The sequence below is a fragment of the Drosophila rhopaloa genome, unplaced genomic scaffold, assembly GCF_018152115.1.
Source record: "Drosophila rhopaloa isolate 14029-0021.01 unplaced genomic scaffold, ASM1815211v1 contig_178, whole genome shotgun sequence".
In the NCBI taxonomy this organism is placed as follows: Eukaryota; Metazoa; Arthropoda; class Insecta; order Diptera; family Drosophilidae; genus Drosophila; species Drosophila rhopaloa.
Window position 1 is genome coordinate 8,122,083 of NW_025335059.1, and position 26,163 is coordinate 8,148,245.

General features: G+C 41.7%; 1 protein-coding gene across 2 annotated transcripts in view; it reads left to right on the top strand.

The window, feature by feature from the left end:
- The first annotated feature begins 266 nt into the window (after positions 1-266).
- The window catches only part of LOC108050312 (lachesin), a 47,589-nt gene continuing 21,692 nt past the window's right edge, over positions 267-26,163 (top strand). Inside the window, exons 1-2 of one of the 2 annotated variants that reach the window (XM_017131939.2) lie at positions 267-341; positions 1,057-1,309. The gene's annotated coding sequence lies outside the window, so the exon portion shown is untranslated. Of the gene's footprint in view, positions 342-972; positions 1,310-26,163 lie in introns of both variants that reach the window. The other variant, XM_017131938.2, reaches the window with a different exon arrangement.

The following is a 26,163-nucleotide window of genomic DNA, read 5'->3' on the forward strand; positions in this document are numbered from 1 at the left end:
ACACCCATACACCCACAGTGCGCTCCTTGCTCGCTTACTTGCTACTTCCGCTTCCGAATCCGTTTTGTGTGCTGTCGCCGCAGAAATTTAACGAAGTCACACGTCGCCAATGCCAGGTCCTCTCACTAGCTGGCTCTCTCGCCAAAAGCTCAGCATCCTCGTCGGCAGCATCCGAAGCCCCATCGTCGGCATCCTGTTCGTCCTGTCGCCTCGGCTCCAGATGGCAGCATCCTTTCGTCGTCCTGGCTCAGTTGCGAATTCAGTTTCGGAGCGTTCGGTGGTGCAAGCAGCTGAATTACACATTTTTAATCGAGGCCTAAGCGAGTGAACGAACGAACTAAGTTGTTGTTTTGTTTTGGTTCTGTCGCAAAATTTCGCGCGATTTTTTTGCGACAGTGGTGTGCGTGCATTTATTTCGCACAGTTGCGGTCGGGGCAACCCCAGGATCTGTCGCCTGTCCCGTCTTCGCTCGTGACTCAGACTTTTCCTCTGCGGATCCTGCGGAGCTTACGTATTTGTGGCTTCAATTCGTTTTGTCTGTCGGTGTGTCGGTGTGTCAGTGTGTCTGTGTGTGGCAGCCGGCATATCCGCATTGTTGTTGGCCCATTGTAATTGCAGTCAGTGTGGCAAAGGCAGTGGCAACGCGGCGTATACTTGACATCTTCGCCGCCAAATTGTGCGATTTCTTCAGCACGCTCAACTCGTTCAGCTCCTTGAGCTTCATCCCGGGCGTCCTGAACGTAGTGAACGTCCTGACTCCTTGTGACACTGGCGTCAGGACGTGGAGTGCCCTCAAAATCCGCTATTCCACTGTATTCGCAATCCATTTGCCTGCTGCCCTGGACGGGCAAACAAATTTTTGCAATTCAATTTCTATTGTGCACTCCCGATGCGAAATGTGCGCATCGTTTGCTGTCAATGCCAAGTATTCCGCATAAAAAATGGAAAATTGCATGCAAATTAAATAAATAGACATCCGAGGACCGTGAGGAACAGCTGAGATAGACACTCAAGACCCAACCACATATATAAATATATATTCTCACACATATAAAGATAGCAGAGGCTGTAGCCCACTACAAATATCGCTGCGAAAATGACAGTTGTGAGTTGTGGCTCAGATTTGGCTTCGCACGCGGGCCGCAATCAAAGCAAACGTCATTAGCACTCGCGACTTCGCCTTCGATTGACAGTGGGAAGGAGGAGCAGTAGATCCTGCCGCAGGATTCAGCAGCCAGGAGCCAGGCACGAACAACTTCACATTTGCATAACTTTGGTGCAGCTCCAGCGTTCAGATTCCGATTCACAGGTACGGGGAAAAACTCCTTACCAAAGTCGATTTCCGTTTCAGCAAAGCCCTTTAACCCCCCGCTCTGCAACTTTGCTATCATTTCTATTTTCCTGTTTCTGTTTTTCATACCCGATATCTCTATCCCCAACCAATGCCCCAACCCTCGAGCGAAAGGGGTAAAATAGGAGAATATCCAGCTCGTGCCTGAGTTTGGCTGTGGCAAATCCATTGTGGTGCACTCGGAGGAGGTTCGGATTCGCGGGCTTGGAGCACTACCTTTAGGTGAGGGGGCTTTGAAGGCGATTAAAGAACAAACTGAGTTCGCTTAGTAGCATTCAAGCGGTCACAGTCTTTTTAGGTCAGGTTCCCATGATTTAATGATCCAATAAGGAGCTTCTAGGATGTACAAATTGAAACCTGTTGGAGTGGCTCAAGTTTTTTCTAGAGCAGCAATTAAAATGATAATTTAATATCATTTGGCGTAACTTGCTTACATCTTTTTATAGCGTTTTTATGTAAAGTTTTTAGGGGATCTCTTTATTAAGTCTTAAAGGTCTGAGTAGAGGTATTTTCATTGATAGTAAATGATAGTTAATAAAGAAAAGTACCGTCGTTCATAAAAGCACTTGAGCACTTCCACTGTTCATAATAAGTTAACTATAAATTTTACGCAGAAACAAGTAAGGTTTTAATTCAGGATTAAAAGCCACATCTTTTTAAATGTACGCCACAGTATAAAATTTATTTTATACCGCTATAACTCAAATATATGTGTGGTCTAATAATTCTGTATGTGACATAAACGACTTGAATTTTATTTTATATAGTGAAATATTTTAGTTGTAAAATATTATGAAATATAAGTCTAGTACTTAAACTCTTTTTACAAGTCAAACTAGAAAATCATTCTGTCCTTGACACAAACACAGATGGCCATGGTAAATTTAAATAAAATATCTGACGAATCCGTAATTATCATTCTAAGCTGAACTCATTGGGCAAATACCCACTATATTCAAAATTTTTTATGAACATTACTTTGAAATATTTATCCATTGTCTTGAATCAGTTTTTAATCTTTAACCTGAAATATTGTCGATTCGTAGCAGTTCGTGGGTACTTGCTGGTCTAGCACTCTTGACAATATCATCTCCGATTTGTTTTCGCTTTGCCCGCCTGCCACGCTCTGCTCTTTGCTTTAGTATCAACTTTACGGCTGCTTCTTTTCCGGATTTCTCGCCCACTCCAGTTCGGCTCCATCATGGCCACGTTATCCAACTTTTAGTTATGGCTTTCGCTTTTCGCATAATGTCAGTTTTATTTGGTTTTGGTTTTCACTGACGGGGCGCGGTGGGTGTCAAAGGACTGTGGGAGGATGGGGCCAATGTCCCGGCTCAAATCCATGCCAATGCCCAGGCAACTGGGCTACTGGGTACAGGCTCCAGTCCCGAGGCCTCAATCCCCTTTCCTGGTGGCCATTCGGCACCCTTGCAAGATTTATTGTGCCTCACACACTGGCACTCACGTACACATAACACCTTCTGCCGGGGACCTTCGTCTACCCCCTGGCACCCCCTTGCCCCCTTTGTGGACCCCTCAAGTCCGCGCCTTGGGTTTCACCTACCATATCCAGCTCCATCTCGTTCTCGTTCTTCATACATCTGCAGTCCCATAATCTCTACTATTTGCATCGCAGACTTTGCTTTGGATTTTCCTATGGCAATGGATTTAGTTATGGTTTTTCTTACTCTCCGGCTTTCCGTTTTCCCCCCTCGTCCCGCTGTCCATCCGTTTCTTCTCCGGTTGCGCTTTTCACTCCACACTCACACACACACACACATTCGCTCGGCAGTCGGACATTTGTTTTTCCTGCCGTTCCGCACACACACTGAGCAAAAAAAGAGGTTTGCCTAGTTATGGCTGAGAAAGAGATGGTAATAGAGAGGTAGGTAGAGTTTGGCCAGGGGGTGGGGGGTTGGCAAGGAGGAAAGTCCTGCGGCCAACCGCAGCAAGCATCCAAGTTGTTGGCCCAGGGCGTCCAGGAACGTGGCTAATGAATAACCACCGTAATCCAAGCTGAAGCTGAGGCGATATGCAAATATGTAAGACAGATTAGCTGATTGTAAGTCCGCGATAGGGGAAGTGTTCGGGGTGTAAAATGTTTTTTTATTCTCCTAAAGTTTTGATAAGTTATTAAAAACTACAATGTCCAATGAGTTTATTTAAATTTCCTTTTTACTTGATTTTATTAACCTTAAGGCTTGTGGTCTTGGTGAAGTTTAAGTTGGGATTACAATAATATTTACTATGCCTTGAGGGATATACAAATCGTAACTACTTAAAAAATTTACATAATTAAATTTTTTATATTTTTTACCATGTAAATAGATATTTTAATACAGCTTTTTATTTAAATTTCTTTACAATTTTGTTTTCATCTCATGCTAACACAACCTTAAATCAGATTACTTACGCTTAAAGTTGGTTTTGTTTGGATAATGCCATTTCTAAATGTTGATTTTAAAATGCCTTTAGGCTGGGACTTATCAAAGATTTATTGTCAAGTTCATAAATTAATTTGAGGCAGAGCTTAAATGAATATATTTTACTCAACCTTGCCATAGTACCATTTTCAATAATTCGCCAAACCCACGTATTGCTATCGAATCTCTGCACTTAAAATTCCCCGTGACTTTCACTTCTCCCGCAAATGAAATTTGTGGAATTTATTTCTTAGTTCTGACTTCATTATTATGTGAGTGTGTGGAGTGCGCATATAGTGCGCCCGGGCAATCCATAAAATTTGATCCCTGATCCATTCATTCCCGGCTGGCTGGCACGCATGCCATTGCCGCCTTTACGCCGTGCGAATCCTATCGCAACCCATCACTGCCATGGCGACCGCAATAGCTCTTGCCGAGCTTTATTCTTTTTGGCCCGGTGTAGTCGTAACTCGTTCGCCCAGATTTGGGGCTCCTTGAGGAAGCCGCACATGCGAGCGTTCACACACACAGACGGAGGACTAACAGGATTTCCCATAAAACGGAAATGGCATTATCCTCACACATATTGTTGTGCGGATTTTAGTTTTTATTACACCAAGCAGTGCGCGGCTGCTGTCCATAAGAAGCCTCACGGGCTCCTCCGCCGAAGCCAAAGGAGCTGGAACAGGAGCTGGAGCAGGAGCAACTGCGGCAGCATAAATATCATTTGTGTCTGTTTGTGTGATACATCAAGGAGTGACCCATTAGCCCCTCGCACCCGCCACCCACTGTACCCACTTACCGCTCACCTGGCGGTTGCGATTTATGGTCGAACCCCTTAAAACTTCACACACTCCGGCGGGGGAAAGGAAGGAGGCCGAGGAGGATTGCTCTACGCTAATAGGGTTCCAAGGCATTGTCTTTGACAATGGGGGAATAAGGGTGTCAGGGTCAGGCACAGGGATCTGATCGCTTTCCACATTGCGGGCAAGATTTATAATACCGCTGGCCAGGAACAACAAAGCCTTCAAATGGTCTCAAATGCTTACTCAACCCTACACTACAATAAAATTGTTTTATTAATGCAGTACTTTCATCTGGATATATTTTATTACAGTGTTATATTTAATTTCTAAAATTAACCGAAAGCTTAGAAAAGCATAAGAAAGCGAGAATTTAAAAATAAATCTTTATATATTTACAAACCATTCAATTTTCCTGGACAAAATAACTAGTTTTTCTCCTTTCATTTTTCAAAATCTCAAGGAGATTCCTAATATTAAACAATGTATATCACTTTTCTTTGAGAACAAATAGTTTGAAAATTATTCTAAGCTAGCTAAATAAAGCTTAAAAAGAGTTTACATTATTCATTTTCACTCTTGTTTTTACAAATAATTTTTGTTACAATTTAAGCCTCTTTTCTGTGTAAAGGTTTTACACATTATGTTTATTTATGACTTACAATTTTTTATTCACTTTTGAATTCATATTTTAGATTGTTTGTGGCCTCTCGTGCGCTTTGTAAATGTTCTGAGAAGTTTTTTGAGCTGCTGAAACTACTTTTCACCATTGAGAAATGGTTTTTCTCACAAGTTGAACGAGTTGCACTAATCCTGCTTTTTGGTAATTTTTCCAAAGTGTTTTCCCCGGCTCCTTTCCATCGCTCAAACAAAAACCAAAAACCCCAAGCAAAGCAAAGCAACCTAAACAAACACTTGAGGTGTGTAAAGTTAGCCAAGGCTGCGTTTTTGCTTGGCTTCGTTTTGGCCCACATTATGTGTGTGCGATGCGGTTGGAGAATTTGGCTTTCGGGACTTTGGTTTCGGACAAGAAAACTCTTCCGTCTGTCCACCGTCCCTGTCCGTCTTTGTATCTGGCTTACTTTGCTTTTGTGCTTAATCACAACACGCACATTTACATATTGGTTTTGGCCAACTTGAGCAATCCTTTAAGATCCCCGGCCAACCCTTTTTTTCCCAGTCGCTGGTTTATCTGCTCGTCTTTGTTGGTCTATGTGGTTCAAGTTCAGCACGCCGCCGGGGTTCGGTGGTGGGTCGATGTCGATGGTGGGTCGATGGGGGTCGGTGGGTCAGGCTTACGGTTAAGTAAACACTCAGCAAGAAGCATCCGCACACACTCTCGGCAGGCGGTCGCCTCCCTGGACAGCCATTGCCCAGTCGTTTGTGGCCAGGCATTGTTTTCACTTTCCACCGTCCAATCGTCCAACCACCCACACACCACCCAGTCCCACCCACATCCCACATACCACCTCGCACCACCCAGTCGCCGACTGTCTCTGAGCCTGTCTGTTTGTCTGTCCAAGTGTCTGGTTGACGGGCGGCTGTCCTGTGCCTTGACTGCTTCATAAAACATACAACAAAATCTGAAATTGATGATGGGCAGTGATTGTGGAAAGTTGGCAGTCAGTTAAATTGGGTTCCTGCCTTTCCTTTTCGGCCTAAAAGGAGAAAGGCGGTTGGGGGGCTGGCTGCGTTAATTGCTTTGTGAATGGTGTCCGCCTTGGCCGGAAAGTTAACATTTAACTTTAGTCTATTCGGGACTTTAATCTATTTATAATTGAGGAATGCATAAAGCATGTTAAATACGAACTTACACAAATTCTACTTTGTTATGCGTCCTAATCGGGCTGGTCTTCAGTTCGGAGGACTTACTTTTGGGAGCGTTTTCGCAGCCAAGGGTCGCCAGCCATTGTTTTAAATGCCGGATCACAGTGGGGGTGTTTTTTGGGTAGGGGGGGGTTGATGGTGGACTGGTGGACTGGTAGACGTTCGACGTGGAGATGGAGCCCTGGTGAGGTGAAGGCGACTCACATAATTTGCATAACTAATTTGTGGAAACTTTGGGCATAGGAAGTTGTTGAAAGTTCCTGAAGGAGCTCCAGGAACAGGACCAGTAGCCGGTTTCAATGCCAGGATCTGCAGCAGTTTTCTTCATCTTCTTGGCTGCGGTTGCTCTGCAGAAAAGTGCTTAATTCTTTTAAATGGGAAAATTTTAGAATGGGCTGGGCATTCGAAAAGCTGTCCTAATTGAATACATGAGAGCATAAGTTAGCAGTGTGGTACTTTGATATCAACTTTGATTGCTTTATGGCACTTGAGCGTACAATTTGGCTTAGTTGGCAGTTGCTTGTTGTCCTGGCCCAGGCTCTTTTTGGCCATTTGGGGCCACCGTGCGGAGCTGGGAATTTTTGGCTGCCAGCTTGAATTTCAATTCAAGTTTGAATTCGAGCAGCTTGCTCGGCAATAAATGATGTTGATTAATGGGGGACTTTTGGCCTGGCAAGCATGCATAATTAAGCGCTGATTAGAGTCACATGGAGGCGAGAGAAATGCGATTGGCCAAGGAATTTCAAGGGGTTTCCTGGGGAGTGGATTGCTTCCAGGCGGCAGCCAGTTAAGTGGAGTTGCCATAAACTTTTCTCGGTTCATTTTAAGTACTAGCAACCACGATAAAGGTTAACCTGCCCTTAGACAGTTCATGAATTGAATTTGCCTTTTGGGCTAACCTTTTTTTTTTGCACCCAAAAAATCCCACATATATGTACTGTCAGCCAACTCCATTCATCAAATTCGGTCTTAATAATTTATTTGATTCGTTTTTTTCTTCTGGCTGGCGAAATTCTTTTGCGGTCATAACTCATTTGCAAATATGTGGTAGATGAAATATTCATGTTGACTGGGGAATTTAATTTTTCTTCAAATTCTTGGCTGCTCGTTGGGGCTGCCAAGACGACTGGAATTCTTCGATCTCCGGGCCGCCTTCATTGCGAATCCAATTAGCATGGAAATCTAGGTCTCTGGGTCTCAGTCTAATGATGCCCTGCAAAATGAAATTTACCGCAGGCGCCCTAACCCAACCTTTGCCCAACCGTCGAGAAAGGCAACCAGCATCAGCAACGTGACCAACGTCCAGTTAAGTGGGTTGGGATTGGGCTTGGAATTGAGATTTGGGATCGGGGATGGGGAGGGGTGCCAAATGTTGGCACACTTTATGGGCGGACGCGCCACATGGCGTATACGTAAACGTAAACGAACGTAAGCATATCCGTATGGGTAGCATTTTAACAAAGTGTTAAACTGAGAATTTTATCTGCCGTTCGGTAATTCACAGCTCAGGGCTCCAAGGAATACCCGCCCACACAAAAAACCAGCAACGAGCTGAACTAGCCAAAAAAAAAGTGTTAATTTCAGCGTTGCTCCGTGAGCTTTGTTAACATTACGTATACGTACTGATGCCCAAGTGCAGTACTCCATGGCGCTGTTTGCCGTTGCCCACTGACCTCAGCAATTACTCCACGCCTTTATTTTAATTACACAGCAAACAAAAGCAATGAAAAGTAAAAATGGCAATGGCAAGACAGACAGCCAAGGGAAATTAGAGGGGTGGGTGGAAAATAAGACATCAGCGAGGGGAGAAGGATGGAAAGCAACCAAAGCAGAACAGCGCCAAAAATTAGGATATAATCCCGGGGGCATAGTTTTAATTCCCAATACAAATATCACTACACAAAGTACAACGTGCATAAATTTCAATGACGTTGCTTCTTGCTTGTGGATTGCGGGTATTTGAAGCATCTCCTTCGTCCTTCGTCCTCATCCTCTGATTCTGCTGCTGGCTCAGCGCTCCTGGCTGCTCTTTGCTCCTTGGCTGATGCTCCATGTTCCACTCCCCTGAATCTCTGCCACCAGCAGGTTGCCCTCACAATTATACGCACAGTCACACACCCAGTCAGACGGCCGTGCACTGGGAGAAATGTGGGATTTTTATTGGGATTTGGCGAGAAAAAAAAATGCCTACAATTACCTTATTTATTTAAGAAAATTTAAGAGTTTTCCAGTGTTTTGAAGCAAAACAAAACATTTTTACTTCCTTTCCAGTTACAGATAATATGTATATGTATATGTATAATAGTATTTGTATTTCTTCCATAAGTTATGACTTAGTTAGCTTATAATCTTACGTAGTAGTTGCATTTTTTTTATAAGAAACCTTTTAAACATTTTCTTGAAGGATAAAGCTTATTTTATTAGACTTGTGTTAAGAGCTAAGAGCAGAGATTACCAAACTCATGCCACAACTTCGTTTTCCTTGACCGCTGGTTTAGGTGTTCTGCTTCTTTTATAAGCTTTTATTCAGGGTTAGTCAATTAAAATTTATTAGGCTTCATTAGCATGTCCACTTGATTTTGCCCTGTGTAAAATGAGGCAGTGGCAGACAGACAGTCGCCAAGGGAGCGCCAGAGACCGATAACAACGCTCATTTAGTTGTATGCTCACTCAGTCAGTTAGTCAGTCAGTCAGTCAGTCGGTTAGTCAGTTAGTCAGTTAGTCGGCGAGTCATTTAGTCAGTCAATTGAAGATGCTGGTTGGCTGGCCACCACCACAGATGCACGGGGCACAGACACGGAGGCAGACACAAACACAGACAGACATCACTGCGGGCCTGACTTTGTGGCATTCTCGCTGGGTGCTCATTTAAATAAATAAAGAAATCTGGAGTAACTTCTTGAAATTCCAACACATTCCATATCATTACTGGAGGAGGCCACAAAAATTTCCTCAATCCTTAAATGTGGCATGGGGGCATGCCACACACACACACCCATGCACAGGCACAGGCACATACACACAACATCAACATCAACGTCAGCGCCGCAGTCGTAAAAAATTGTAACGGATGTTGCGGCCATGTATACACAGATACCCTCACACACACATATGGAACAAAAACGGAACAAAATGGAAACGGGCAGCTAAGAGAGAGAAAGTTAGGAAAAAGCTTTCTCTCGTACATCTGGCAAGTGCATTGTGCCTGCAACAACAAAAGTGAATTGAATCCTTGGCTCTCGGCGGCCGCTGCAGTTGCTCCTGTTGCGGTTCTGGTTGCTGCTCCTTCGACTCTCTTTTTGGGTGATAACCACGGAATAGGAACAGTAACTTGCCAGGGTCTCTGGACCTCGGGGCGTATAGAGGGCTATTTTATTAGAAAGTTTACCCGAAAGTTAGTTTGCGAGTGAAACAGACCAGAATTGCGGCTGCCAAAATGCTCGGGGGCGGGGGCGTAATGACCTCCCACTCGCCCCCGTTCTCCTCCCCTCACCCAACACTTCAGCAAAAAGGGGGCGGGATTTTGTACCCCCAAATTGCTGAAGTTTGCTTGCTGCAACTAACTGAATGATTGATTGTCATTGCTGGCTTATTCACATTTTCACATCGTTTGCATTTTTTTACTTTTACTTTTATTATTTTTGTTCTATTTGTTTTTCACCCACTTCTGCACCACTTGATGATTCTCTGGATTCGGCCCGTGTGGTGTGGATAAGACTTGATAAGAAAACTTCATCTAATGATCGGAGTTTACAAATGTTGTAAACTTCAACCTCTGCTGGGATTCAATTACTTACAAAGTTGGTCATATCTTGGTCTTAAAATAAACAATTCCAATTGGCTTACCGAATAATTTGATGAGTTTTAGGAAAAATAATGTAAAGGACAATGTTTTCCTGGTTTGATATAACATGGTATTATCATAATTAATTTTAAGAGGTAAATAACTCAATTATTCCACAATTTGCAAAACACAAACTTTGTAGGCTATTTATTCTGACAGCTGGCTCATCTTTTAAGTCATTTTTAAATAAGCTTCTTATGGTAACAGTAAAAGTCTCAGCTTATTTGCTTGACATTTTTAAGGCAACAGCTTATGGTTTAATTTGCATGTTATTCTTATAAAGCTTTCATAAACAAAGTAATCTATAAAATAAAGTTTCAATTTTAAATTGGGTTTAATTAAACTGACAAAGCATAAAAAAAATCTATGTTAAATCAAACTTAATTTAATTTAAAGTGAGTGCCAAAAATACCTTGCTTAAAAATACATTCTATGTGCCTATCTCAATCCATGCCGTGCCCCAAAAACTAGTACTGCCAGAAGGAAAAGCACGTTCACTTCGTGCACATTTGAAATTCCCATAAGGGTTCTTTAGTGTTAAGATTTCCGTCATAGTTTCCCGGCATCTTCCGGAGTCCGTAGTCCGGAGGCTTCCAGGCCCTCCAACGAGCTCGTCTAGCTCTCAGAAATGAATTACCCACTCGGATTAGGGCAACTTTTTATAATCGTAATAATAATAATAATAAGGCAAGCCAGCGCCAATCTTCTTAGGTCTCGTAAAAAAGCCAAGCGAGGCAAATCCTGGGGGCCACCGGCCCAAATACCTCGATTAGCCGAACTAACCAATTCGGGGGTTAGTCCCGGCATCTCCCCATATGGAAATAAGTCTCCCAATCGCACATATGTATGAACTGCCGACCCCAAGCTCCTGCCGCATTCAGCTCGTAAAGTGGAGTGGTAGCTGGCAGAACGCAAAAACGCAAGAAAAATGAAATCAAAAACAATAACTTGTCTCCTGACAGCATTCCACAAGAGCCAGGACACACCACGCACATTTCTTTATTCCTGCCGTTCTTGTTTCTTTTTTTTTGGCTGCGTTTCGCTTTTCGCATTTGTCGCTTCTTTTCGGTGCCCCAACTTCGGCTGCTCCTTCGCTTGACATCTTCGTTTGCCGTGCTGTGTGACGGTATTTTGTTGTCCTCGCGGAACACTGGAAACAAATTATTGTAACACTTTCTCAATAGATACAGCTAACATTTATATTAATATGATTGTTTTTATTAGTTTGCTTCTTAAAAGAATAGTAATTAGTAAGTAGTATTACCTTTTATTATAGTCCATCCGTTTTATAGCCATTTAATTGGCTGATTAACGTATAAATAAAATATATGTTATATTAAAAAAAAAATATATTAAAAAAAAACTACCTTATTATACAAAATAAAGTAATATTATTTCACATTGTATTATACAAAATAAGATAATACAACTTGCACTATTTTTTTACGATTTTAAATATATCTGATTTGTGTAAAAGACGTTCTGTGTCTTAAAAGACTTTTAGTTCTATTCTTATTTATTAAAATATTTATTAAAATATAAAATAATCTTTAAATTTTTTTTTTTTTAACTAATGTAAGTCTTTTATTGAAAAATGTATTTTAACTACTTCAAAGTTGCTGTAATTCCCTAAAAACTACATTATTAATTAATTATTGCTCTAGTCAATTTGTGTAGAATATTAGTAATGCAATTTTCTACCATCATATTTTGAATTCAATATATCGTTCATAATTTTGCAGAGTGTAGTTGTTGCTGCTCTTGCTGCTGCTTTCTTTAGAAAAATGTTATTACGTGCCGCTTGCGCCTGGCGCTGGCAACTTATGCAGCGCTGTTGCCTATGCCCAGACACGCTCGCCCCTTCCCCTCCCTCTGTCCCTTGCCCACAGCCCAACCGAAACCACCCACCACCTCGCTTGATTGTGTTGTTATTCAGCTTTTGTGTTCTTGCCGGCGCCTTAGACGGTGTGAGATGGTGTGTGTGTGTGTGTGTGAGTTTGTGTGTGCGGAACTACAGATTTTTTCGATACTCCGTCTTAATGTTATCGTTGTGCCAGGACTGCTCCTTCAGCTGCTCCTTCGCTTTTGTCGCAACAATTTTATTTGAAGCTGCCACTTTTTGTTGCTCTCGGCTGCTGCTTCATTTTTATACACAATTCCACTTTTTTATGGGCGTGGACGTGGGTGCAGTTCCTCCCTTCCCGCCGACCTCGTCCTTCATGCGAGTCTCAATGGTATTAGGGGCTAATATTTGTAGACTTTTTCAGAGTTGATTGAGTGGCACGCACTGGCAAGCACATATGTCTGATGGGAAAGTGGTTTTGGGGCAGCGTGTTGGCGGGTTATTGGGTTGTGGGCGGCGGAGGGTCCTTGTGTACATAGCCAGCCTGCGGCTGGGACAGCTCTTGTCCCATGTCCACAGTCCATAGCGTTGTTTTCACAGCATTTGCTGTTTTTAGTTTTGCCAGATTTTTGAATTGATTACGATATCAATTATGTTTGCTTTCGGCCACCGACATTGTTTGCTTTGTTTGTGCGTAAAATTTCTGCTTTCAGTGGGCCAGTGGACCAACCTTTCCCGTTCCCTGTTCCTTGCTCCCCTTCGTCCAGCTGTGATTTGTGTTTATCCTAACCGAATAGAACGAACTCTCCGCCTCGCTTCCTTTTTGGTCCTGGCGCGTTGCGTTGCGTTGCGAAGGACGCTCAATTTTGGTTTCCGTTCGCAGCGTCGGTTATTTGCGCCCGAAAGTATGCTTTGTCTTATGCATGTACGGGTGTATTGCATTGTGCCCCTGCAACTCCGCCGAATTTCTCCCCACTGCAAATGTGTGTGTGTGTGTGCGACTGTTGTGCGCGTAACTCCGTTGATTTGGCTGCCATTGCAGCCGCCGTTCCTCGTCGCATTCCATTGCCGTATTGTTTTGTAAAATCGAGCGCACAGTTGGCGGAAACCCACGGACTACGTACTGCCGCCGAGCGGAAAGGATTTCGATGTTCCAGCCGGTATGCAGACACACTCGACAAAACTTAAGGGGGCTTCGTTTGCCAAACAAATTCACTGATCCGTTGACTTTTTGAAGGAAAAAACCATAACAACTAAACCAAAATCATTGACTTATTCTCAGTTTATTATTAAATTCATACAGCAATCATCTGTTGCATTACTGTTTTGATTCATAACTGAGGACCGTTTTTATTAGTATCCTTAATTCACTATTTCTCGTTTGCTTAATGTGTCTGTGTAAAAGCTGCACTAGAAAGACTTAACAAAAATAACTTTTTTCCAGACAACATAAGCACACTTTTCTCGCATAAGCGCTTTATGGTATTTCATAATTTCGTACACTTCAACAAAAGTACATTTTAAGTGTAAAGCCTCTATAAGTCGCAAAGATTAACTAAATTGAAAGTAAAAAGAAGACAATTTATATTTTTAATACAGAACAACGTTTAAAATATTATAATATTATATAATTTTGTATATTCTCATTTAAAATCAAACCATTTTTAAAACATTAAATAAAAACTTAATATCTATTTTTTCTGACAATCAAATAATATAATTTGATTAAATAAATGAGTTTATCTTAGCATCAAAGTAACAAAATGTAAGCACTGAATTTTAAATATGGCATATCATTGCCTTGAAAAATCTTAGTTTTTTTCTTGATTAACTTAATTATTTGAGTTTCAATATATGTATGTTAATTATCTTTCGCTCAGTGTACTTGTGGCTGATCGGGACTAAAGTTGTGTGGGTTTTGGGGGAGAGGGGGCAATTACGCAGCACGGCCAGGCAATATTAAAGTTGTTGCTGTTGTTGCTGCTTTGTTGTTGCCGCCACCGCAGCGAAAATTTCAACTTTATTTTGAGCTATCTGCTGTCTGCAGTTATGCAAATATGAGAAATTGCATTTCACGCAGCCAACAGGCAGCCTAAGGAGCAAAAGAGAGGGTCAGACTGCGGCAGAGCGAGATGGCAGCACAATGGAGGCAAAGAAACAAAAGTATATTGGAGTTGCCGCTGCTTTTGTCGGATTCTGGTTCTGGTTCTGTTCAGGATGGTCCCGTTATGTTCCGTTCAGTTCAGTTCAGTATAGTTCTCTTCGGTTCGGTTCGGTTCGGTTCAGTTGGGTTTGGGATGATGGTTATCCTAATCCCCCTCCCCCCCCCTGGTAGTCGCGACCCAACTCATCTGCTGCTCCTTGCTCACTCGTGTTCTTCTGCGGGAAAACATAGGCGGAAAAGTTTTCGCATTATTTGAAAATACAGCGCGTGCGATGCGATTTTCACTGCAAATTGCAGAAGAGTTTTGCCCCATGTTTTTGCATTGGCTTGCCACCCGATCCCCCACCCCCCCACCCGATTCCACCGCCCCCAATAAAGCCTGTCCCATTTCGTCGTATCCAATCCGAAAGCCTGGCATCGTCTTCTCTGGGTGGCTGTGCGGGTTTCTCCCCTCTTTTTTTTCCTGCCAGCAAGGAAGGGTTGCTCCTTCGGTGTTCGGTCTTGTTAGGTATCATTGTGTAATGTCTGCTGGCTGCCGAGCATTTGCACATATTTTTCACAATTTAAAATAAACGAGAAGTAATTTAACTGCTTGCCAGCAGACTGGGCATGGACAGCATGCAATAGTTGCCAGTCCTCACTATCCGAAGAGCTGAATCCCATAAAAGCTCCGGCCGAATTCCCACCCACTCTGCTGGCAGTTGTGATGATTGCTGGAGGCAAGTTTTTGGGCAAGTTAACAAAAGAAAATGTGGTCCTGATGTGAGGACTTTGCAATTAGCCATTCTAATTTGATGCCATATACGTATGCACGAGTGTGGACGTGTGTGTACGTATGTATGTCTATATCCGTGTTCGGGGTAATTGAGGGAGTAAACGGCTCGAAGGATGCAGACTTAACTCGGCAGCTAACCCCTGAAGTCAATTATGTGCTTCCAAATTGGTTTCTTGCTGCAGCAGGCTTAGCCGAGCTGTGGATTGGGTCCACCCGATATAGGTTTTCGAGATTATTTAAGCTTCATCCTCCTGGGCTAGATCAGGATATTTAAAGTCTTGGACGTTAGTTAAATAAAATTTGGAGTGAAAATTCACAATAAGCCTTATGCATATGTATGTATGCGATTCGGTTTCAACTGGGATTTTAAGCAACTTAATTGCGGTTCAATACTTTTGCGAAAGTGATGCTAAGATATTTTATAATTGAGAGGCTTATATTTTAATTATTATTTAAATCAACAAAGAAAGGATTTTTATGTCCGTCTAATTTGATTCTTTATACAAATGCACGTCTGAGAACGTTTATCTACATGTTCAGATGAAGATTTATCAAACTAAATTGAATGTTATTTGATTGGATATTTAATTTCATAGTTTGTTAGAAATATTAGTTTATTTTCTTGAGCAACTTTCGTCATCACTCTAAAGTTAAATAAATATCAGTCATGACTAGACTTCCTTAAAAAATCTCTATTAAAGTTAAAAATTTTGAGTGACAGAAAAAAAAAGGAAAGAACCATGTTGCTATATTAAAGTTATAACAAGAGAGAACGCTATAGTCGGGTGCCCCGACTATCAGATACCTTACACAGGTAAGGGAGTCGAGGGAGATGGAGATGAAACTTTGATCAGCTAACTTTTTAACGAATGGTCCGATTTGAAAAATTTCTTCTACATTTCGATAGGTATTGATAAATATAATAAAACTGTATTTTTACTTTTCCGAAATATTTAAATTTTTAAAATCGTATATAAGCGATTGTGGGTTAAAGGGGGCGTGGCACCTTTTGAAACAAACTTGCGCTGCGTAGGAACTCCTGAATCTGCTGCAAATGCCAATCTTCTAGTTTTATAGTTTCCGAGATCTCAGCGTTCATACGGACGGACAGACAGACGGACAGACGGACGACAGACGACGGACAGACGGACATGGTTATCGACTCGGCTAGTGACCCTGATCAGTATATATACTTTATAGGTCGAAACGCTTCCTTCTAGCTGTTCTACTTTTGCACGAATACAATATACCCTTTTACTCTACGAGTAACGGGTATAAAAATTGTCCTATCACTATTTAAAACGAGTATTGAACCATAATACTTAGAAGACTTGCCTCTAGTCACTTCTAAATTTCCGCAGAAATGACGAAATTTAGTTGATCCTTTTTTAGACACCCTGTACCTACTGATTGATCAAGTTACTTTTCCCTCGAGTCACTGCGAAATTTTCGAGGAAATGACTAAATTTAGTTTGAAGCTCATTTCGTGACGTAGTCGTTGGTAAGTGCATAACTAGAAAATAATTGAAAGACCTTCATTAAAGCAACCCAGACGGAGGAGAGGAGGGGAACCGGAGGCACCAGAAGATGCCGGAGAGCATTTGTAATAAATTAGCTCGGCACGGAAGCAGTTTCTGTCATTGCCAGCTCGCCGTTTCCAGATCTTTTGCGGCGGAGTCTAGAGCGGTTTCCAGTTTGGCCCATTCAGATTGTCATTGTACTAATCACTCCTGGCCTGGCAACGTGGCAACCGAGGGGTACGAGTACGAGAAACTTAATTCCTAATTACGCGTGCTATTTGTCAGCGTTTTTTCGATGTTTTTCTGCCTTTGTTGGATGGCGAATCTCTTTGGGTCTTTCTGTCTGAGTGGCGAAACGGAAATCTTGTTCCGTTGGCATCAAACAGTCGGAGCATGCCTCATTTCCAATTAACAATAAATCCGTCGCAGTCGAGACGGCCAGCGGGAGATATATACAGAGCCCTGGCCAACTGAGCGTATGAGTAATTTAATTTTGCCACAGCTTGGCCTTTGCTGCCACAACTGGGCAGGAATACCAGAGAGAAAGCTAGAGATTGCAACAGCCAGCCAGCCAAGCAGCCAGGCAACTAGCAAGCGAAAGAGATGGATAGTGATAGATATAGAGAGACGGGGGCAATATCGTGCGAAAGAGACGACGCAAGAAACTGCACAGTTTACGCAATTAAAATTGTTGCCAGCGAATTTTCCAGCATCGTTGCAGCTAGCAAAAAATAAAGGCTGTAATAGAAAAATAAAAATGGGAGGCTGCAGCCATGCTATGCCAGCTTCTTCTTCCTGGCTGTTCGTGTCTTGGCCGCAGCAACTTCCTGAGACAGGATGCGGACGTCCTCGTCGTCGTCGTCTTGGCAGCCCTTTTACTTTTCATTTGCAGGTAACTTGCGTTATAATTAAAAAATAGCAAAGCGCATTAGGCAACAAAAGGATGGCAGACAGGGTGAGAAGTAAAAGCGGGCAAAAGGAGCCCAAGAAACAGCAGGAGCATGCAGGCCAAGCGGGCGTGTCCCAAGTAAAAGGAGCCACATAAAATGCTTTGGCTAATAGCCATTTTTACTTACTTCACTGCCGCTTCTCACCTGGCCCGAAAAACCGGTGTGAGGCCAAAAAGCTAAGTTTGTGTGTCCGTCCGTCCGTCCGTCCGTCCGCTTGTCCGTTGGCAGGAAAAAAGTTACGCTCGTCCACTCTGGGGAGCTGAGAATGTGGGCGTGGCATGCGGCCGAGTGCCGGAGTGGAATTCATTCCGTGCGTGCAATTAAATGCGCCGTTACATTAACTTTTACAGGGTGTCTGCCCCAATGTCTCTGCCCCGCGATTTCCCCTGACCAACTGTTTGCTCGGTGGCCTGTGATTCTGTGTGCTTGTGCGTTCCGTTGATTGTTGACTTGATTTGTTTTTGCTGCCTTTGACGCTGCCCCACCGGCCCCACCAGCTAGGAAAGCCCATCCCCTGACCATTGCTCCCCTGGCCCCATCGACCCCACTCAAAACAAATTGCCGCACTGGCAAGGAAAACAAAAATCATGTCCGTGTGCTCCAAATGAAAGTGATTCGACTAAGCGTTGCCATTTAGCTAGTCCGCCGAAAGAACATTTCATTGGAAACATGGCAGTTCCCCAAGAAAAATTCTACGAAAAAGGTGGCCTTTAATGTTTTAGAGCAATTGAGTTCTTCAACTTTAAGCTGAATTCATTCTGAATATTACTCCAATTTTACCATACTTGTTATTTAAAAGTATATTGGTCAATTACCTCGTTTGTTTGTGCATTTTACACAGTAAATTCAGCCGCATTCCTATAAAATTCCAATAACATTTTTTACTGCCAGAACTCGGATAGTTAACATTTAATAACAATTATTTAATTAAGTACATTTTCCGCACCTTTAACTAACCAAATTGTGGACGGTTTTATATTTAAGTTTCCATTTATCGTGAATTATACCCAAATTATTCTAATAAACTTTTTTAATAAAAAGCTGTCTAAATAACTTGAAGAGAAATATTAAAAATAAATTGACACAGTTTCAACGTTTCTTGTGTTGAATGTACATTTTCTTAGCAATGTTATTTTAGATTGAATTTAAAACAAAAAGCAAGACTGAAATGAAAATAAGGAATGCAGAAATTTTCATTCAAACTTGAAACATTCCTACACTTACCCCTTTTTGTGCCAGTCCCAGCACCCGAATCTAGCCGAATATACCCCATTCGTTTAATGGATGGCAAGTGTAAAAACAACAAATTGTTTTACTTACTTTTTGTTTTGCGCCAAGTTGCTCATTTGCTCCTGCTGCTCATTCCGACCCATTCCTAGTCGCATGCCCACTCCGCTCCATTTCGGGACGAACTTTTCTGGCCAATAAATGACTGAGAAACTTGCCGGGATCCCAGGTAGACATGGCCCCGGATAGGTACAGCTCCGCGTCCAAGACGTCCGCAATCGTCCAACCACGTAAACAAATGTTAACTTTCCCGTTTGCTTCGCTTCACTCTCTCGTCCCATTGTGTTTTTGGGAATTTTTTGATTTAGTGACTTTAATTTACGCTCTGCCCAGGTGCGCCAACTGTTGCCTCCAACTCCTGCTCCGGCCCCAGTTCCTGCCCCCAATCCCCAAAAGCAGCTGCGACTTTTACTAGCCAACCCCTCTATATACGCAATCCACTTCTTGGCCCCACTCGATAGAAGCGTCAGCGTCAACTTCAGCTCCGCTCGTTCGTTTTTCGTTTTCATTTTTAGTGGTGCGGAAAATTGATTTATTACTTGGAAAATAAAATGTGCTACGTGTCGCCGGCACACACATACAAACACACACAGAGTCAGAAATATAGGCACACCTACGCACCGCCTCCGCTTCTATCTCGTTCTCCACTTCACTTCGCTCCAATTCAGTTCAGTTCACTCCATCTTTCCCGTTCTGGCGAACTGGCCTCCGGAATTACGCGCATACATAAACGCCGACAGGCAGTCTTCGTCCTAAGTCCCCCTTTCCCTCCCCCCCTAACCACCGAATCGCCCCCGATCAACCATCTAAAACCCCCGCCGTTTTTGGACCGACTGTCGCTGTGCACGTCTTGCTGTCAGTTTGTCTGTCAAATCACAAACGCGCGGCAGTCGCAGACAAAGATATGGACAGGGCCATGCCGCAGCTGCCACCACCCCCTTTGGCCCCTAAGCCCCCCTCCTCCCTGCCCGAGCACACCTTACCATTGCCATGGCAGACATTTGATAAATCAATCAATCAATTCGCTTTTTTTTTTGTTGCCTTTGCCTTTGCCCTTCTCTGGGCTATGTGTTATTTTTATTATATTATATTTTTTTTATAATCTTAATTTGTCTTTCGCTCAACCGCGAATGCCATTCATTTTGTTTGTCCTGGCTGCCTGTTTGTTTTTGTTTTCGCTATCCTGGCTGTTTACGCATTTTGGATTTTGAATTTGTGCGCTAACCCAATAACAATTCGCATCTGTTGCCTACTTTCGAGGGCTCGCGCTTGGTATGTGTTTATGATCGGACTGTATGAACAAAGTTTGAACAGCTCAATGGTAGCGAAAAGTTGGTCCTTTGCAGATATAGGCACCCTCGATTTATATGGCATCGATTTGGAGCGAAACTTCGGCGTTGGGGTCTCTGTGATTTGTTTTGAAACCGATCGTCTTTGAGGTGGGGAAAAGTTTGGTTAATTGAAAGCTGAGGTTATTTTGTAAAGAGTGTGAATATATTTTAAATAGCTTTATTGCTTTATTCGTTCGTTAAATATAATTTAAAGGAAAGACTTCGTTTTAAATTACCTAGACTGATGTTCCCTTAAATAGAATCAATTTTTAAAACGTGTCTTGTAACACCATTTAATTTATCACATCACGATATATTTTCATGGGCATTTATTTAAGTCCTCATTAAATATTAAAACATCCCAGCAAATACCTTCATCAAAAATAAAGGTCACCAAATAAACCCAAGAAAGTTCGTTGGTTGGCGCCAATGTTTATTCAATATCACCATTAGAAACTTCCAGATCAACCACCCTGCTCGATTTCAGGGAACCCATTTTAGGGACAGCGAAAACTAATTTGTTGCCTTTGGAGATTTCATTAGGAAAGCCCTGGCAAAAATGTGAAATTCCGCCAAAGCCTCGTCAATCCCATTGTAAAGTGTAAACACAAAACCGCCGCAACCGAATTCTGTCAGTGCTCGTTACTGCTCTACTACAACGCCCACCGCCTTTCGGTAACCTTCGACCCCAAACCACGCCCCCCGGCTCCGCCCGACTGTGTTATTGTTATTGAAGCTGGCATTTGAGTTTGGTTTGTTTTTGTGCGTTATAATATATTTGATTTGTTGTTGCCATTTGGCCACTTTTTTCGGTCCTTGCCGTTTTGGGTTTGACTTTTTGCCGGTTGGGCTTCGATCACCGGAGCCCGGCCTTGTCATCCCTCTTGGGGCTGCTTGGCCCCCAGCTCAGCCCACCCCGGAACATCCGAAAACCAACCCCGCCCACCGCTATTGTAATTGATGCTTTGTTGTTTCTGTATTGGGTCTGCTTTAGGCTGAACCATTCTACTTTTTTTGTCCCGCTTTTGGCGGCACTCGGTTATGTTTGTTGTTCGGCTTTATGTTTTGGCATTTTCGCAATTATTTCTCGCACAAAATGTGGTTTTAGCAGTTTAATTGCTTTTGGCCCAAGTATGTGTCGATTCGCGTCCGTGTATATGTCTGTAGTTATTTTAGCAAATTTTCACAGCATCAACATGAGCATCGATTTATATGCAGAGCACAAATGCCGGTCCCTCATCCGCAACTTTGACCGCCAAGCAGCAGCTGGCGTTGTTGCTACTGTTGTTGCTACTGTTGCTGCCCAGCGCGGTAGCATTTGGGTTAAAGGTCATATGGACCTTGTGGTTTTACTTTTACGTAAAGTAGCCAAACGTTTTAAGCTCATTTAGAACGTCTATGTTTTTAATTCATTTTCTTTAATAATTAATTAATAATAATTCAAGATTTATTCAAGGCAGACACATCATATAAGCTAAACTTCACTAACTAAATAAATTTGATTACAAGCTTTTTACAAAAGATCACAATTTAAATATGTTTTTTCCTTAGTTATCGTACAAAATATTATATTAATTTTATATATTAAAACCTTGAAAGACCATAAAAATACACAAACATTTTTAAGAAGTGTTTTTATAAAATTTTAAAACAGTTTTCTATATATTAAATTAATTGTAGACGTATTATACTGTTTGCCGCTTTTCTAAATTTTGTAAATTATTGTTCCTAAATAACAAAAGTTTTGTGGTTATAAAACTTTTTTCACATTCATCTACATTTAATCTTACACTATTTTTGAACAAATGTGGCAAACGGATTCAAATATTTGGTTTTAAGAAATTTCTCTTTTTTTAGAATGCTTTGATGCATTTGTGCAAACCTACAGTTGCATGTTTAATTGAATTAAAATTTATTTAATTAAATACAGAAACAGGGTATCCGTAGGACCTCGTCCTGGTTACTGTGAGCGCTACTGGTTGGCAACACGCACTAATTGTGAACGCTGCCGTTGTTGTCGCCGCTGTTGCTTTTGCTGTTGTCCCCGTCCCCGTCCCTGTTTCTGTTGCTGTTTCTGTTTCTGGTCCTGTTTCTGCCGCTGTCGCAATGGCTGTGTTGTTATTGTTTGCGGCCGAGCAATAAAACCTGAGCTATGTGGCCCGTTGTTCCTGTTCCGCTCCCGCTGGTTCCTCCTCCTCATGCCGCTTCCCCTTCCCTCATTCCGCCCGCTGAATAGAACGCAGGAAGCGTGTGTGTTTGCCATACGCGGCGTATGCGTGACATTAATTTAATTGCAATTTCACATGGGAATTGCCCAACAGTCGGCGCGTGTTTGTGTGTGCTGTGGTATGGTGCAAGAAAAGTTATAAAAATCAGATTTATAAAATGTTAACTTTGATTTCATTTCTTATTTACGAGCCTGCGGTTAGACAGGCCAATGCTTGGCTGGGCTGGGGAGGGGGAGGGGGGGTCGTGGGTGTAACGAGAGAAGCATGTTTGCCTTCGTCTGGTTTGGTTTGGTTTGGTTTGGCTCTGTTGGGGTTAGCGGTTGATTCCGGCTGTGTGTGAATGGGATGTGTGCGCTGAGTGGTTCGGATTACACGGGAGAGAACATGTGTGCACTTTGATGGCTGAGCAGCGCATTTAGCGAGCATCCTGCGGCTGCCGTTTCACTTTAATGAGTTAATTATAACCAAAAGGCGTCGATTATGCTCAGTTATGCGCACACAAACTGTCGCCATTTCGCATGCTTCACTGGAGCAGAATGGGAATGTCTCATTCTATCCTACCCCTCAAGTCGACCCCCCCTCCCCATCCACACTATTTCAGCCTTTCCCAACCCACTGAATGCCAGATCGTCCTGCTGTATGTGACACAATGTCCTGAGACGCTACAACGGGGTCTCCTTATGGCATTATGATAATGACATGTTTGTTTGTGTGTTTGTCTACCCCGCCATCTTGCCTGACAGGTGTACACGCGGTGGGTGGGTGGACTGCATGGAATCGTTTGTGGTTGGAGCATTCTTTAAGTCGCGCATTAACCAGTCCGAAACGATTCCGTTTATTGAGTGCTTTAAGCATCCGGCATCAGTGTCAATGTATTCGGTTTCCACTCTCTACCGCTGTAATTGGCAACTCTTCGGCGGGCTCAATTTTTAATTGGCAATTGGGCTTTGGCGGGCGCTTTGAGGCGTACGTGTCGTATGCGTAATTTGGGGGCTTTCGTCGGCTTAGGCCAACTGGGGCGAGTGTCATTTGTGGCATGATTAATTGATGCTCATCAATGTGCTTAAACTCGATTTAGGCGGCATCAATCGCGAGGCTTTCGCGCTCCCCCGGTGGTCCTAAAAGCAATTTGGGAGTGCAAATTTTAATTAATTTTGAATAATCCTTTTGTAATATTCACAAATGAATACAAATTGTTATTAATTCTCAAGACTGGCATCCAGGGAAATCCATTGGAGCGAAGTTCACTGGAAAGGATTCCCTTCCGCCTGCTATTGTTCGCCGTTTGTCTCTCTCGCACGCACTCGTAATTATTGAATTATGCAAATCACGGGGATCCGGATAACTTTTCTGAAAGCTTTATTAAACAAACAAAAAAAAACATAAACGAGAAGCGAATAAATCAATATATCATAAATCACGATAACTGCTTGAATAACTAATAAATCACGGACGTGTGTGTTTCCTCTTTGCATTTAACCAAACCAAAACCAAACCCAAACAGACCGAAACGAAGTCACTTATTTAATAAGAGGAATTTTCCAGATATATAGTTCTCCGCCTAGGCTGGTTAAATTGCACTTAATTCAAATAAATCTGCTTAGGCACCTCAATTAGTTTTGACCCTTTTTAGGCAACATAAATTCAATTTAAAATTCACCGTCCGAACGACGAATCCTTGCAGGTTTTTAATTCATTTAAGCTGAAATGCATTTAATCTTCTTATTGCTACTGGCAAAGTAAAGCCAGCAAAAATATGAACGAAAAGAGGGGAGGGTATTTATGCACTCAACCAGCTTGTCAAATGTTCGAGTAATGAAGGCAAAATATTCGAGCGAATTAACTAAAATGAAATCAACTAATGAAAGTCATCTGAAAAGCCGTATCTCTGTCCCAGTCGCTCTCCCTATTTGTCTCTGGTGGAATGTAAATTTAATAACCATTTGCTGTTGATTGCACATTGCTATCTGTGCATTTTCGTGTGTTTGTATGTTCATGTATGACTAATGCAATTCAAAATTTATGCTGGCCAACATTTACAGGCTAAGTGCAATTTACCAAAATTTATGATTGATAATGATGCTCGATTGTGTGTTAAAATTACCCAAACCAGCCGGCTATCTATCATTCTTGCTTTATACATCGCCATTCATCTATTTTGGGAATCTCGGCACTTGTGGGCGGCAAAAGAAATCCTATTTCGGTATTACAAAATGCATTAGTTCACAAATTTCTCTGCTTTGGCTTCAAGCTTAAATTATCCTTAGTTTGGTTATTATATGCCCCAATACACTGACCAAAAGTTGATTGACTTTTATTGATTTGTGCTTAATGGGAATTGGGAATATTAAGTTGTTGTCGAGTGGATTGAAAAGGAGACGACTGGCAAATTGAAATATTAATTATGACTGTAGAGTAGGGCTGGTTGAAATGATTCTAAGTCCACTACTCTTTCAGGATAAAGTATATATTTGACGATGCTCAACGATGGTAGAAACATTTGTAATAAAAGGATTTTGAAGAAAGCAAACAACATTTCTATTATTGGAATCATTTTAAAGAAAATATAAGTTTCTCTTTGATAAATGATAAATCTAAATATTAAGTCCATTATTAAAAATACATTATTAAATATATAGTATCAAAATAATTGATATATTCGAAAAAAAAAATTTGGACAATTTTAGAACTTTTGATAATATTTTTTTTTTTTTCAAAAAGGTAATACAATTTTTAATTGTATTTCCATAGTAACATGATCTAAAAAGAGGCAAAAGTGGACAATTAAAGAAATGAATTATGTATTTTATATACCTTATGACCTAAGCTAACTATTCTCATCACTTTGCGCCTGATTTACAAAAAATACATTTTTACACAATTTGCATTTTGCAAAAAAAATTTTACGAAAAAAATCTTTTTAGGTTAGAATGCCAATTGATTGGGAATTTTATAACCAGATCGACAATATATGAGAATCCAATTTGGAATATTGCTTAAGTTTTTTTCAGTCAAAATAGTGATTTTTGGAAAATTCGGACTGGAGCTGAAAATCACGACTCTTGAAACTATTTATTTTCCAACTGTTTTTTTCTTAGTTATTTTACGATAGTTAAAGTTATCGGCAAGATCTTTTTAGTTATTTAATTTATTTTTTTTTCCTTTAATATTTTCAGTCATTTTCAAGAAACTTGCAATTTAATAGCCAAACTTTAATTTACGTTCCAAGCTTTCACTTGCCTTAGCTGGATTTAATTCTGCAAAATATTTTTGTTCATATATTTCTTAAATTTCTGAAAATGATATCAGACAAATGCCCGACAGTTTCATATTGCCGCCTATGAATTTAAGTTTTGCCTGAATTTATGTTGCCTTTTCCTGCCATAAACTTGCCTGGACAAACAGACTCAGTGTCGGCCCGTTTGTTCTTGGATCAGTAGTGTGTTTTGTCTTTGGCTAACTTTGAAATCCTTCTGCAATTCAACACGCACACACAGATACGCTCACGGCACGCACACACCGAAACACATGGAATCACACAAACGGAACGGAGGCATGGCCGCACATAAATGGCTGGCAACATTCTCGTAACATTATCAATGACAAATTTGATGAAATAATAATGATTTATTTGCCAAATTGCTCAAGTGTACAAATGTGTATAAATATGCACATATATGTACGGGTATGGGTGTGTTTGTGTGCATATGCAAAGAATGGAGAGCCTGGATTTATCGCTATTGTTGTTATCCTTGCTGTTGTTGTGGCTGTTGTTACATGGCATAATTGCTGTTTGACATGACATTAATATTTGAAG